Source organism: Euprymna scolopes, chromosome 34 (genome assembly GCF_053919585.1).
Source record: "Euprymna scolopes isolate OS-2025 chromosome 34, ASM5391958v1, whole genome shotgun sequence".
Classification (NCBI taxonomy): Eukaryota; Metazoa; Mollusca; class Cephalopoda; order Sepiida; family Sepiolidae; genus Euprymna; species Euprymna scolopes.
Window position 1 is genome coordinate 21,514,874 of NC_136515.1, and position 16,810 is coordinate 21,531,683.

At 37.0% G+C, this 16,810-nt stretch overlaps 2 protein-coding genes across 2 annotated transcripts in view; one reads left to right on the forward strand and one right to left on the reverse strand.

The window, feature by feature from the left end:
- LOC145259124 (gem-associated protein 5-like) overlaps window positions 1-16,810 on the reverse strand; it is an 827,294-nt gene that overhangs the window by 611,537 nt on the left and 198,947 nt on the right. The window lies entirely within an intron of this gene.
- The window catches only part of LOC145259123 (uncharacterized), a 46,781-nt gene continuing 38,949 nt past the window's right edge, over window positions 8,979-16,810 (forward strand). Inside the window, exon 1 of the mRNA XM_080116799.1 lies at window positions 8,979-9,185. The gene's annotated coding sequence lies outside the window, so the exon portion shown is untranslated. The remainder of the gene's footprint in view (window positions 9,186-16,810) is intronic.

Below are 16,810 nucleotides of genomic sequence, written 5' to 3' on the forward strand. Positions count from 1 at the left end.
GAAAATTTACACTTTTCTCATGAGAGGAAGTTAATAGTCCAGTGGTGTAAAAAGGAAAACAGTTCTAGAATAGCATAAAAATTGAAATCTTAGAAATTGAGGTTGTGGGATCTGGTTGCAGGAATGGAAAAGAAATTAAAATCTATAATCACTGGTAAATCTGGTCTTGTTTTGTGAACGGTATGAAAACTGAAAACTTAGAAGCTATAATTGTGAGTGTAGGAAAAAGTTATAACCCATAATCAATACAAAGCAACATGCAGCTGTATGTAAACGAGATGCCTTCAATAAGTTTCCAGACTATTTTTTCATATAGACACTTTTATTGATAATACACACATGAAACTTTAGTCGCCATCAAAGTAATCTTCTCTGGCTGCAATGCACTTGTTGTACAATTCCAACAACGTTTGGAATGTTTCATGGAAGTCCTCTTGTATGAGCGTGTCAATGACCCTCATCACAGCCTCTTTCATCTCCTCAATTGTCTCATAATAATATCATCTAAGATTTTCCTTGAGCTTAGGAAATAACCAAAAGTCACAGGGAGCAAGATCTGAACTATTGGGAGGGTGAGGAACTGTCTGGATGCCCGTCTTGCTCAAATAGTCTTTCTTTCTTTCTGATGTTCTCTGAGCACACTTGCGACAAACTTTGCACAAATCTTTCATATTTTCAGTTCCTCATGAATAATGGTGTGTACAGTTCCACATTGACATCAAACTGTGCACTTACTGTCTCTATAGACACACAACGGTCTTTATCCACGAAATTCTTTTTGGCCAATCAATTCTGATGTTCTAACTTACTTACACCTCCCACACCTCATCATCCCTTACAGACTCCCTGCCTTCCTTGAATCTCTTATGCCACTCAAAATCTGATGCTCAATTCATGCCAGATGGTCAAAAAGCAGTCTGACGCATTCCATACATTTCTGTGGTATTTTTCCACAAGTTTAAAACAGAATTTTATTGCGTATTGTTCTTCTAACGTGTCCTCACGTCCAGATTGCATTTTTTAAATTCAGCAGCTGTGACAATCAGGCTTTAGTAGGGTGTATTTCAATTCCTGCTGTAGCTGTTCATTTGAACGTGAAATCATAAAAACTGGTCAATCATCTCATAAGATGTATAATAATGACATACTGAATATTCAAGAGTCTACGACAATTTTAAATGCCTGGACAAAAAAAAGTCTGGAAACTTATTTAAGAACCCTGTATGTTGCTTTGGCAATGGAGAAGAATTCTTCTTTCACTTGCATCTCTAAAATGAGTAATCCATGTTTTGGACTCGGAATTCTCCCAATTTTTAATTATGTTTTATTCATTTTGTCTTTGGAACTCTATGCTAATTTTACTGAAATCTGGTAGTCTCTCGATAGCCGTATGATGACATTTTTGAAACATGTAAGCTAATGAAGAAAATATAGCCTAAATTATAAATTTAAAAAATAACATAAAACATTAAAAAAAAAAATTTATAGCATAAATAAAAATCATAATTATGGACGGATTCTTTCTATTGGCCATTGAAATCTAACTGGCCAGTTTATATGCTTAAAGCCGGAAAGAAATCTTCATTAAATCTGTTATTTGCAATTTGTTATTTGGACTATATTATGAATAGAGCTGTGACAACAGCATATTCTTTTCATTGTTTTAACTCTTGAGTATATATCCGTTAATATCTTATGTTTTTATATAGACTGATGCGGTTCTCGGTTGATTGACTGTGTCGGATATATACTTGAGAGTCAAAAGATTGAAAAGAATATTCTGTTGTGACAGCCCTAGTTATGAAGAATGTATATCTCAAAAAGTATATTCTTTTTAGATAAACTCAAAAATATATACATTTGAAAGTAACATTTTATCCCAATAGAACAAGTTTAAATATATATTTTTTATTTGAACAGAAAAAATATCACATAGTTAATACTTTTTAAATTATGTGTGTGTGTGTGTGTGTGTGTGTGTGTGTTATAAAAGGTGTCTTAGATAAAATCAACAAAAGTTGCTTCTGATAGATTCTCCATTTTGTAGAGCAGCAGGAAATACCAATTCTATGCGGTAATTAGGATGTGAGGGTGGGGAAGGCAACAGTAGTAAGTGTGAAGAGGCATCTGCTAGAGATGGCGAGGGAAGAGAGAGGGAGCAGTGCCAATAGAAATATAAGTGCAAGAACTGGTCGAAAAGAATGTTTTTCTTTAAGTGCTTTGCCTGAAGAAACATTATGGTTTCGAACGGCAGGGGCGCAAGAGGTGGCTCTTGGACAGTGGCTGTCTTATGGTTCACGATAAGCACTCAGAAAACCTTAGAGTGAACAGATAACAGCATCTTCGTGAATAGTAGGCCATTAATCTTTGCAAACACAGAACTGACTATCTGAAAACCAAATTGCAAGCAAATCAGGTACAACAGTTGTGATTTTAATGCAATTTTATAGTTCAGCTATCATAGAACTTATATAACTGTTCGACAAGAGGGGATATGCTCAAGACTAAAGGTTGACGATAAAAAAATATGGTGAGAATAGGTTATACTAATTCTATTTTTTATGGTTCGGAATATTTTTTTAGATGAGGACTGGTAATTTATATTATTCAAACTAACCTTTCTAAACCTTCTGATCCCACTACCTCTTAGAGATCGATACACTTGTTTTCTTCAAACCAGAAAGCAGTGAGCGATCTATTATTTAGAAAGTGTTGGGATGGCTTTACTAACCAATTTTTGTTTTGTTTTGTTTATTCCCCCATTCACTCGCCAATGAAATCTCTTTACATATTTATGATCCAATAAAACTTTCAAATTTGGGTTTAACTTAAGTAGGCTAACTCTTGGAGTGAATGTGGTATTGTGGTGACTGAAATGATTCTAGTTAAGAGTAGGAGAGACAATTTTAAGTATTTGTGACCAAGGATGACCAACGACATCCATTATCTTCACACTTTTGATTGGCTTTGTGCCTAACTTATTCATTATGTAATACTTTTATATTTTGTGCAAATAAATATTTCAAAGTGTAGTATCTGTTCTGATACTACACTTTATCTGTCATTTCCTTGCTCAGTGAAGATAGAATCCTTCAAACTGGTAATTTTTATTTCTGTCCGAATCCAGAGTGCCATCTTTTAGGGAGCTGTGTTTTCCTCACATTAAAAATCGATTAACTCTGCCCTCATGGGGAGGCAAGTAAATAGGAACTATTGATATTATTCTCAATATTTGTCTCCTTCCCATGACGAGATGATATGAGGGTCAGAAAGAGGAATTTTTTCAATCCAGCACTCTAAAGGAAGAGTACTCTGGGCTGTAAAAAATGCCTGGGGAGCCCTGTCGGCATTTCCTGGTAGAGACACCTCAGGCGATTAGCTATAAACTAACTACTTATTAAAGAGAGAAGGCAAAGCTTGGGAGGGTGGACGTCCTAGAACTGCGCAAAACCAAAGTTGTACCCCATTCAACCGGGAAACAAAACATCCACAATGGTCAATGGCTTTTGGTGCCAAAGAAAAATACCCGATTGATTCTTACAATGTTTTGGACGACGTAAGCTCAGAATCTTCATATGCACCTTGTTGAATTTGGGTATCTGTAAAGAATTATTAACTGAACCATTTCATCCTCAGGTGGGGGTGGAAGATTGTTCTCGTTTCATCAGCTATGATCGAGTAGAATTCTCAAGTAATTTTAATTATATTCTTAAAATAATGTTATGCTACACACTTTTTATCTTGAAATAATTTATTCATGTAGTTTAGTTTGGTTGTTTTGTAGAGAAAAACTGATTTGGGCTTTGCAGATCATGATTGAGTTTTGCAAAAGGCAAGGAAAAAACAACATCAATATTGGGTGCATTTTAGGTGAGGAAGCTGATATTTTCAGATCCGGTAGCTCCAGACATTGTTTTAATAGATTGTCGAGTTATTATCCATTATAAGTTTGGAAGTTCAATTTTGACTACAGGCCATACTAAAATAAAAATTATTTAATCATAGTTGACAGAATGAGAACAATCTACTTCATTTGAAATTTTGTACAAATTCTCAGGTTCAATAAGATGGTCGGATCCGCTGAAACATTGTGAGAATAACACAGTAGTTAGAATTTAAAAAAAAATGCAGTTTATTTTGTAATCTAAGTTTATTTACAAAATAATATCTAACGAGTTTCAAGGTATCTAATTCTACAACTAACGCTGACAATACGTTCTTTGGCATCCTTCCTCCTAGGCTTTGCCTTCTCTTTAGAAAGAAGCTAGTTTATTACTGGTTTGGTTTGTTTTACAGCATATCAATCATCTATGAATTATTTAATGCTGAATAAAGTTGTCAAATTAAATCCTAGGAGTAGGATAATCTTATATTTCTGTTAGCCTGTCTGTTTGTTCCATTTTTTTTTTTCTCGGAAACTACTGGCTGAAATTTTGTATGAACCTCTGAACTCTAAAGAGAAAACATTCGTCCTATTTATTTAAGTATTCAATTAATAATGACAATTATTTTTACAGAAAAAGAAAAGCCATTTTTTTTTTAAATAGTATTGAACAGACGGTTAAAAAAAAAAACGGGACTTGGGTGCCATCAACCAGAAATGAAACCGAAAATTAAATGTTATAAACAAAAAAAGAAAAAGAAAAGAAAAGGAAAAGAAAAGGAAAAAACAAGAAAAAAACAAGAAAAAAAAATAAAGAAAAAATACAAAGAAAAGAAAAAGAAATGGAAAACCAAAAGGAAAAAGAAAAGGAAAACAAAAAGGAAAAAGAAAAGGAAAACAAAAAGGAAAAAGAAAAGGAAAAAGAAAAGGAAAACAAAAAGGAAAAAGAAAAGGAAAACAAAAAGGAAAACCAAAAGGAAAAAGAAAAGGAAAACCAAAAGGAAAAAGAAAAGGAAAACAAAAAGAAAAGGAAAACCAAAAGGAAAAAGAAAAGGAAAACCAAAAGGAAAAAGAAAAGGAAAACCAAAAAGAAAAAGAAAAGGAAAACCAAAAGGAAAAAGAAAAGGAAAACCAAAAGGAAAAAGAAATGGAAAACAAAAAGGAAAAAGAAAAGGAAAACAAAAAGGAAAAAGAAAAAAGGAAAAAGAAAAAAGGAAGAGAAAAAAGGAAAGAGGAAAAAGAAAAGGAAAAAGAAAAGGAAAGGGGAAAAAGAAAAAGAAAAGGAAAGGGGAAAAAGAAAAAGAAAAGGAAAGAGGAAAGAGAAAAGGAAAGAGGAAAAGAAAAGGAAAGAGGAAAAAGAAAAGGAAAGAGGAAAAGGAAAAAGAAAAGGAAAATGCCACATAACTTAAGTTAGTAAGCGGACGTGTTATCGATGGGATCACGAGGATACAGATGTTATGTTGTAAATTTAGCTTTTTAAAACGAAAGAATGAAACAACGGTTCGCACATGTGCGGTTTGCAAACAGCGTCGAAAGCAAAGTTTCTATCTGACTTCCCCTTCAAACAAAACGAAATTTCTACACGGAATAATTGACGATTTTTTCTAATTTTTGATATTATGTGTCCGAGAGATCACTCTTTCTAACAGTACCATGTTTGTGCCTGTTTGATGCAAATGACAACAGTTTTTAGCTGACATACGAACACACACACACACGTTTACCCTTTATATAATACATAGAAGAAGGAAGAAATTATAATATCACTAGCGGGACCTGTGGAAATTCCACAGCGACAATTTTCATATGTAATATATTGCTGCTGGGCATTTGGTTGCATTCAGCATGAATAGAGACTCTGCGATATTATTGTAGCCCTTTTATCAAAACTGTAAACATATTTATCTAAATAATTTGGTTAATGTAGTGTCAGAATATAACTGGTTATTGCAGTTTATCTCCAATATCCTTAAAGAAGTCTGTGACATAATTCCGTTGCATGGATGCTCAACGCGAACAGAAACCCCACGATATCATTATATTTAAACAAAACAGAAGACCAAGAAGGTATATTTTAGTTTCACGTTTGGCAAAAAAGTGGCAATTTTTTTACATTGTGTTTTCGGTGATCATGAAAAGAAGTACTATGAGCGTATAATTAGCGTATCTATACACTAATTCAATGTTCACAGTATGTTTATGACCTATTCTCATTTTTAATAAACAGGATCTCCCGATCGAATAATGTATAATCTGGAAAGCATGATGTACGTATGTACTGCGGCATTAATATCTAGATTACAGTAATTTTTACATATTGAGTTGGTAAGTTCTTTGCTCATCTTTTTTTCTTCTTTTTTCTTTTAGAATCTATTTCGTAAGAATTCTATTGTGGGATCATTTTGTAATCTATATATATTTTTTTTTTTAGTTAATTTGAAAATTTCAAAAAGAAAAAAATTATATCTTTTTCCTTTCCTTACCCTTTTTAACTTTTTTCGTTTTAATGTCATAGGGATAGGTATTTGATTTTGAAAGTATTCATTCAATAGACAGATTTAACTATATGTAACCATCAATTTGGCTTAAACCGTGTTACACTTTAAACCTCTCTCAGTTCCCCCCCCCCCGGCACTATCTGATACCATCACAAAAAAAAAAGGAAAACAAAAATCTGTTTTAGCAAAAGGCATTTATTACGATTACTTTCCAAACAAAACTTCTAGTTTTTTTACTGTTCATTTCGTCTGCCATGAGATTAACAAAACCTTGCCGTCTCGACAACAGCTTAAAAGTCTCTCACCACCACCACCTATAATATAAATCTCACCTGTCTTTTTAAATGTATGTATGTATGTATGTTTGTCTAAAACTTTTGACAGAGCGATGGATTTTCACGAGATTGGCATCATTTTGAAGCTCGACCCCTCGGACGACAAATATCGAAAAATTGACCAAAAACATTAATTCCTTCACCCTCAATTGGACACTTTTCTACAGGGAAGGGTCGCTTTTTTCGCCAATGTTTTCGAAAGTCATTACCTCTTTTCGATTATCCAGCCTTAATTTAAACCTACGTCACTTCTGGTTTGACGATGAGCACAACAGCAAAAACATCACTTTTTTTTTTTTCATGTTCTTTTCCTCCTTCACGATACGAGTTCGAGCCTGCCTGCCACACTTTTTTTTTTTTTTTGCTCAACACACACCTCCAGACACCCGGGCAATGCCGGGCACCCAGGCTAGTTTAAAAATAAATTCCAACGTATTCTTCTTTAAGGGCATCGGTTTAATACATTGAAAGAGAAAAAAAAAACTTGGTTAACTGTTTAAATAGCGGCTCCTGCTGATATTTTCACATGTGCTCATACATGCTCTGTTACAATGAAACACTCATTCTAAGCCAACAGGCTATAACTTTTGCCTGTTTTAACAAGCTATAAAGTCTAGTAATAATTATATTTATTTATCTACTAGCAGGCCGCCCGGCATTGCCCAGTCATACAATATGCTTAAATATGATATTTTAACGTTTCTAAATTTTTGTGATGAGGATTGATTATTCGTATTATTTGGATTAATCGGACTACTGTTATCATTTTGAATGTCATTTTCACAACGTTTCGGTCCAACCTATCTGGTCAAACTCAGGAATGTTTCTGTTGAACTCAGGAATTTGGACGGAATTTCGAGCTGAACCCTTTATTTACTTCATGGGGGTAGCATGCTCGTGTTCCATCAGTCATGACTGGATAGAGGTCCTAAGTAATTTGCAATTATATTTTTCAGTCACGCACACTGAGGATTGAACCTTTAACCTTCAGGAGAATATCACTTTTTTTTTCCAGTACTCTAACCACTATGCCACTGGTCTTTGCTGTAGATGAGAACATTAGTTCGATGAATCCAAGTACTATGAATGATATTTTAATTTATGCAGATTGCAAATGTATTATTATAGAATCAATCTTCTATTGAATATTATATATTACGAAGAATAATTTGCCCGGTGGAATAATTCACAAAAAATAAAAAAATAAATAAAAATAAAAAAAAATAATAATGATAATGTCGTTCATCAAATTCCGTCTGTGTTTGTTTACACTATCATGTCAACTGATATTTGGGCTGCATGATGAATACCCTGGAAAAGTCACTTCTGATTAATTTTTAGTTGTAAAATATGCAAACAAAGAAATGATTTGCAGCAATTTTAAATGGTACCTTTTCTTTTATCATAAATTGAACTCCTTGATAAGAAAAAATTAAAATAAAATGGTGAGGTACATCCGGACGAACAGGGGGTCATTCAATCTGTAGTCGAATACTCTACCAATAAGGTATATTTTCAGATAACAAATCTGTTTTTTTTAAGAAGAAATGATTTGCTGAGATTTTATTATTTCCATTGGACAGTGTAAGATAAAATATTCGCCTGTAAAGATTTTTCTTTTTTATCTAGAAGAGTTAAAAAGAAAATTTTTTAAGGTCGGATTTTTTCGATTTTCGATTCTTATAGGATGAATTTCTGTACAAAACATATCTAAGAACACTGCCAGACATATAAATTAGCTTTGTGTGAAATTTGCAAAAGCTCGGCTCAGTCGTTTCGGAACGTATAAGGAAGGAAAACACGCACAAAGAGTGGAGAAACAAACGTTTTTATTTAATTAACTTTTTATTTTCGTACCTCACTGCTCTCATCACTTCAATTGCTAATAACATGGCACAACAATAACAAATGAAAATTGGTTAAGAAAAGCAACATTTAATTTGATTGAAAATCCAATACGATAACTTTATGTATTAGATTTCAGTTTTCCATCAGCCATCAGCTGTGGACACTAGCTGCGTGACTGCCAGGCCTGGTATATATGGATCGCCTTGATGTTTACATTTTCATGAATTAATGAGAATAGCAGATGTCAATGGAATTCGTATAAGGTCCCAACAGTTTTGATAGAGAGGAGGGGAATAAAAGGAAGTGAAGAATCTGAGAAGCCATTCGACTGAACGAAACGAAAGACTGGATCATCTGATAACAACCAATCGAAAACGTTACTGCTGCCAAGTCAGTACGCGAGGAGATAGCAGAGTTGAGGTTTATTTTTAAATCGCAAGCAATATGGATGCCAAGTCAACTTTAATGGTTTACAAATCATTTGCAGCGTTACTCAGCAGAAGATCAATATTAAGGGGCATAACTTAAACAGAAGCAAGAGGACTGGTGGCCTCAAGATAATTGGTACTACTTCTGAGAGGAAAAGAATTTACGAGTGGAACAGATATCAATCTTTGTAAAGTTGAGTATGTTTATGTGTTGGTAATTGTCTGTATTTTTGAGATGAGGTGTTTTCATTGATTGAGATTGTTGGACTGACTTCCTCATCTTGGTTGTTATAGTCACAACGTTTCGGCCGTTTTGCTCTCCAGCCTTCATCAGGTGTTTTGTATCGAACTGGGGAACCGTTTGTTAGGAGTCTCGAACCCAACCCTTTATTATTATTACGGAGGTACCGTGTTCGGACTCCAACTAGGCTCTGGGACATAGTTGCTGATTCTCTGTTTTGTTCACTGCCTTCGTTTAGGATCGAACTCAGCACCTTTGGGTAACTGTAAACTTTGATACAACGTCTAGGACCACGATTCTCCAGTTCCATACAAAACACCTGATGAAGGCCGGAGGGCAAAACGGCCGAAACGTTGTCACTATAACAACCAAGATGAGGAAGTTAGTCCGACAATCTCAATAAATGTTTATGTGTTATTTTGTAACATAAGGACTCAAGTTTAGTAAATCGTTATTTTTTACATGTTTTTGCATCTCCATACACCAAACATGGATATGAATATCACTAAAACATCCGCTGGGTCATAAGCTTCATTTCGATACCTTACTTGCCTAGGTGAGTTGAGATAAACAGCGTCACACACACAGACATTAGGAAAATTTATAATAATGACATAGTGCAGATGAGCACGTAGGAAAATATCAACAGCAGCAAAGGATGGCTGGCTGACTTGCGAAAAGATTAGCAGCAGCAGCTGAAAAAAAGCATATGTGCAAATCAGGAAGTGTACGGCAGAAGAAAAAGGAAAAAAGTAGAAAAATGTACTACGTGGTTGAGAGAAGCAAAGTGTGAGTCGAAGAAAATGGACGTGTAAAGTCGAGGACAAAAATGGGCCGGCTATTGCCCGGTGTGCAGTCAGAGGAAGAAAAAACGTTACCGAGCTAGATGGACATGTGGCAGAGACTTTATAAGTGGTATCGAGACGGGAAAGTAATGGTAACTTTTGTTAAAAAAGAAAAAAATGCCCAGATTTTTATTTCTTTTTGTTTATACACAATTTACTCTTAAACTAATAAACTGATCATTATGAACTTTGAAACCCAGTTGCTATGCATAAGGGTCGGGCGATTTAGTTTCGAGCAAAGGGGTAAAAACAAAGCAAGTTTAAGTCCTTCATGAAAATTCAGACATCTCCAATTTTTTTGTAGTTTTAACAGTTCTGTGCCTGATTTATATTCCGTTATAAAAATTAAAATATAATGTTGCTAAACCTTACGTCTAGAATCCTTAATCCATACGAGTGCATGTGAAGGTACTAACAGCAGCAGCTGTTTTGAGCACGTATGCAAATTGGCAAAAAATTTAAACATAACTCTTAAAATACATTACTCCTTGAAAGCATTAGTCTTTGGAATTGGTAATCTTCTGTGTTCTCAACACAATTGACTCTCAGCCACTACTTTCAAGTGTCGCTTTGGAGAGAAAAAGAAAAAAGAGAAATAAGGTTTCAAATCTTTTTAAGAATCAGATTGAATAATACAGTTGGGAATGAAGTTGTAGATTCTCAGGCCCAATGTGTTTGCGATCCTCAGATCTTCTGTCTAGTTGAACGTATTGTGATATTTTTTATACAAATGAAAGTATGATTAAAGAAGAGGTTCTACTTATAGACACTGGCGATAGGAACTGACCAATCAAATAGAGCCATGTTCTGCTAGCAACCAATCAGAAACTAGAATTGCTGCATAAAAATATCGGATCTTTTAGAATTACCTCACATAATTTTTTCATGTCCACACGAGAGATCTTAGCTCTTGACCTGCAAAATTTTAAAGTGCAAGACTAGTATGGATCAGCTTCCCACTGAAAACTCTTTTTCATCTCCAGGACTTGTACAGATTAATTACCCATCGGAAACTGTTGAAATAAAACATGGCTTTCAATTCAAAAAAAGAATCAAAGTGAAAGAATATCTGATCATGTTTTAAAGCATTATGGATTGTCAGCCACGGTGAACAGGTTGACTTATTTTAGGGGAAAAAGTTACCTCTGCATGTGATTGCAGTTTGTGAAATAAATATACTAGCACGGGTGCCCGGCGTTTCCTGGGTGTTTGGAGGTGTATGTTGAGCAAAAGCAAAAAAAAAAAAAGTGGTAATAGGAATGCAGGCTTGAACCCGTAGCGTGAAGGAGTAAAAGAACATGAAAAAAAAATGTGACGTCTTTGCTGTTACGACCACCGCCAAACCGGAAGTGACGTAAGTTTAAATTAAGGCTAGACAATCTAAAAGAGGGTATGACTTTCGAAAATATCGGCGAAAAAAGCAACCCCTCCCCGTAGAAAAGTGTCCAGATGAGAGTGAAGAATTTAATGTTTTTAGCTAATTTTTTGGTATTTATCGTCTGAAGAGTCAGCTTCAAAATGATACTGATCTTGTGAAAATCCCTCGCCTCTGTCAAAAGTTTTAGGCAGACATGAAAACATACATAGATTTATATATTTGTAGCTCAAATTTTCGACCCAAACCGATTAAAAAGCTTACCTATCTCTGAATACCCTTTATGTAAAATTTCAAATGTTTAGATCAGAAATTGTCTTTAGTAATTTGGTAGAGACTGCAGAGGTAAAATTTTTTTAAACTTTGACCCCTATTATGACCCCTTAACACTTATTGTTTTGAGCTCAAATCAAGTTAAGTTAGATCCATGTCCAAGGAACTTACATCTAAAATTTCAAGTGTTTAAAGTAAATTCAAAATTGGCAGAGGACTTTGGTAGAGTTCTCAAAGGTCAAATCGATGAACTTTGACCCCTTAACAGCCAAATTTTTGTCCAAAAACTGATTAAAGATTTCCCAAATCTCACTACCCTGTATATCAAATTTCAAGTCTGTAGGCTGAAAGTTGGAGTTGTTGTGTAGGAAAATGTACACAGACAGACAGACACTTTCACTTTTATATATATTTTAAAGGTTAACTTATCTAATGGTTCCCATATTGCTAAACTTATAGAAGCATGCCTTTTAAAATCTAACATGTATTTATCAAACCACACACACATCCATACATACACCTTTAAATAACGCGGTAATCTTTGTTTCGCTCAACAGGTGGCGTTTTTGTTTCTTCTTCAGTCTTCTTTCTCTTTCCTCTTGAGATGTTTAGGTGACAAAGTGTCTCCTTTTGATCCGAACCTCCACTGTGAGTGGCATACCAATTACGCCCACGCCTTGACAGGGAGCTTACCTTCTTCAGGCAAGAATGTTCGCGATGAACAATCACCTCATTGTCTCCAATACGAAGTTTCAGCATCCAAATCATCATCTGGTGACGTGGTACTCGAATGATGGTGTCACGGCGAACCAGATAGACTACATTTTGATACGCAAACGCTGGGTAAGCAATATGTGTGACTGCCACGCTTACAGAGGTGCTGAAACAGGAAATACCCATGGATCGGATCATGTCCTTGTTAGAGCCAAGCTCACAATGCGACTGAAGGCCAACAAACACGTTTCCCGTCAAAAACGTCTTGATATCACAAAACTGAAAGTGGACGACACTGCGACTCAGTTTCGACTGGACCTACGCAACCGATTCAATGGTTTACAACCAGAAGAATCGGTGGAAGATATATGGAAAGCACTCAAAAAGGACGTCACTGAAGCAGCGGCCAACACCGTGGGTTTCACAAAGCGTCGTCAAAAGGACTGGATCTCAAGTCGAACGGTGAAATTGGGTGAGGAGGCTAAACGTGCCAGACTCAACGGAGATGCCAACTATCGTCGCCTTCGCCGAGAAACAACGCACTCTGCCCGCAACGTCTACTGGCACAATATCGCAACTGACATGGAACATGCGGCCTCGGTAGGGGACTCCCGCAAGTTATATCAACTATTGAAGTCCAGCACACAGACGAGGTCATCCGTGAGTGAATCCATCCACAACAGTGGAGGTGAAATTATTACTGAGCTAAACGCACGATTGGATCGGTGGCACGAACACTTCCGTGAACTCCTGAACCACCAGCCTTCACCTACAATACCAGGTCAAAACACCCCCACCACTGCAGATCTCTACGATTGCTCGTCGGATACCCCCAGCCATGAAGAAATCAGAGCCGTCATTGCCAAGTTGAAGAATAACAAAGCTCCAGGCGAGGATGGTATCCCGGCTGAGGTCTACAAGACCGGAATCGATGAATTAACCCCTCGCCTACACCAGCTGATTTCTGAGATTTGGAATAGTGGGGAGATTCCCCAAGATTGGAGTGACGCCATCCTTCTTCCCTTTTTTAAGAAGGGTGACAAACGGACATGTAGTAACTACAGAGGCATCAGCCTTATAGATGTCGCTGCCAAAGTCTTCACTATCCTCATTCTGAGACGGTTTCAATACGAAAGGGACAGAAGGACTCGTCCTAACCAATGCGGATTCCGACCTGGCCGCGGATGCGTCGACCAAATATTCACGCTGAGGCGAGCCTTGGAACAGCGCTGGTGCTACCAACAGCGTACAATCGTATGCTTTATCGACTTTGCTGCCGCTTTTGACTCGGTCGACCGCGGTACCCTGTGGAGAGTGATGGAAGTAGATGGTATTCCCCCGAAGCTACTCAACTTGATCAAGGCCTACTACCATCGGACTCGCACGCGTGTCCGCTGTTATGGCCAGGACTCCTCTTTCTTCAACGTCAGCAGTGGTGTCTGCCAGGGATGCGCGCTCTCGCCCACCCTTTTCAATTACGCTATTGATTGGATCATGGAGCAGGCGCTGCCTGGATATCCTGGCGTCGTGGTGGGGCGTAACTTTCATCTCACCAATTTGGACTACGCGGATGATATTGCGGTTCTCGGGGAGAGCTACAGAGACATACAGGCGGTGCTGAACCGAATCCAGGAGAAGGCAGCTGCCATCGGCATGAGAATCAACGCCAGCAAGACGAAGATTCTATCGGCTGGCATCCCCCAAGCAGAAAGGTCCTCCGTCACTCAACGGGGAAACCCTCGAGGAGACGGATAGCTTCAAATACCTGGGCTGCATGTTCATTGGTACCGGTCAAGGCATGAATGAGATTGAAGCGCGCATTAATGCCGCACGAGCTGCCTTTTGTCGACTCCAAAGGCGATTATGGTCACGGCCTGAAATACGTCTGAGGACAAAAATACGAATCTACCAGGCCTTCGTCCGCTCAATACTTTTGTATGGATGTGAGACCTGGCCTATACAGAAAGCGGATCTGCGACGCGTAGAAGTTTTCGACCACTACAATCTCCGCCGCATTCTCCATGTCCGTCCCTTGGATTTCGTCGCCAACAAAGAAGTCCGGCATCGCTGCAATCTCCAGGCAATTACTGACCTACTGCGGGCCCGACGCCTTCGATGGTTCGGCCATGCCTCTCGCTGTGATGCAGGGGTCTTTATCCACGAGGCTATCTCCCCACGTCCTCTACCCGGCTGGAAAAAACGTGTCGGTGGCCAGCTAAGAACGTGGCTCGGGACTATCAAAGCCGACGCTGAGCTTATTTCGGGCCCGCTCATCTATGGCCTGTCTCGTTGGAGACGTGACTGGCTATTGCTCACTTGGGATGTTGCCTCCGATCGCCGGGCTTGGGCTGCAGCGGTACGAGATGTGCATCTTCATGAAGCCGACTCAACTCCTCCAGGGTGAATGTCGTTTCAAGTACAAGTACAAGAATAAACATCTGTAATTTCCATTTTTACACACACTTCCAACGTGTACTCCAACGAACAAGAGCTCGTAATTACAACACCAATGACCTTCATACATGATATATATTCATACACATGTGTACACGAAATGCTTCCCTTATGTTCTCACCCTCTTTAGTTAAATAAAACATCTTGTATGTATACACGTGTTATATCGCTGGATGCGTTAGATTAATATAACATAAAATATCTTACCGCAGGGAGTCTAGTCTACACGTTGGGTACGTAGCAGCTCATGAGGAAAGAACATAACACTTACGAAAGAATAAGGAAATTACTGTTACATAACGATATACGTTAAAGAGACACGCACACACACGTAACTACAATTCAAACATAATAGATGAAAGTTAGAAGTCCAAATATGATAAATGGATGAACGGGAATGATGTTCATCTCGCCATTTTCGAAGTCACTCTGTTTTCCCTTCACTGTCCATTTCCGGTTGTTGAAATCACGAGAAATTAAAGTTTAGGACTAGGGACAAAGGGAGGCGACTTTGCCCAGAGAAGTAAAGAGTTACTCCCCTTTGCATTATGAATTTGAATGATCCCAACAATATGTAACTTGATTCTTATGTTATCCTTTTTAATGTCGTCATCTTAGATGTTCTCAAAAACCATGCTTTTATCATGCTGTCCTCCACAAATTCTATACTAGGTCTACTTAGTAGGTAATCATCTCCCAGCATATATAATTCATATGATATTAGGACAGTGTTCAGGATGTAGTTTCCCGACTTTTCATTATCTGAATGTATTAAAGCTTTTCGATGTTCTCCTAACTTGATTTTTAATGACCAACATGTCTCACCTTCTTATATTTTTCTATATTTACATGGAATTTCGTCCATATAGTTCTTAGTCATGATTTTTTTTCGATGGGGAGCTTCACTTGCATACACTGTTTTCAGAGAGTTTAGTTGATCCTGAACACTGTCCTGATGTCATATAATTACATATTAAGATTTTTTTTTTCCGACAAGCCCTTCATGCATGATATAGAAAATATAGTGTGTTTTCAGGTAGTGTCATTTGGTGTTGGATCAAAATTTCTTGGACCTGATGTCATACTCTCTGGTTAGTCATTTTGGTGAAGGCTTTCTTCTAAACTTGTTCAATGTTGTAGACAACAAACAGTTCATTTCTAACCACCCGGCAAAGTTTTGCTCATTTGGTTTCTAATAACTATTAATCAAATTAATTAATTGTTCATACAGAATACGGACCGTGCTGAAATAATAACATTCTTATTTAAAAAAAAACCACTCTTAACATAGGGAGGGGGAGATCATTTTGTAACTATTCTGTACTTTCACGAAACAATTTAAACAAAAGATACTGTAAAAACTGGATGGAAATACAGAACGCTGTATATAGATCACAAAGGTAAAGCAACAATTAGCTTGGTCATTATTAGATGGGTGACTACTTGGGAATATAAAATGCTATATATAGATAAGCAAAGCTAGGCAACAATGATCTTGGTCATTATTAGATGGTTTAATACTTCATAATAGAGAATTTTTTAGGTAGATCACCAAAGGTAAGCAAAAATCAGCTTGGTCATTATTAGATGGAGGAGTTCTTGGGTACACCAAATGCTTTATGTAGATCACCAAAGTTAAGCAACATGGGGCCTGGTCATTAACAGATGGGTAACAACAAGTTCTCTTTTGGGGGTTGGGTTGGAGAGAGTAATGTCCGTTTTGGGGTCAAAAAGTATGTGAAATTGTTTCATATATGTATTTAAATTACCCATCTTAGTGTAGGTAAAATTATTTTAAATATGTGTTGTATATTTACTGTCCTTGCAAAGGTAAAATTATTTCAAATATGTGTTGTATATTCACCGTCCTTGCAAAGGTAAAATTATTTTAAATATGTGTTGTATATTCACCGTCC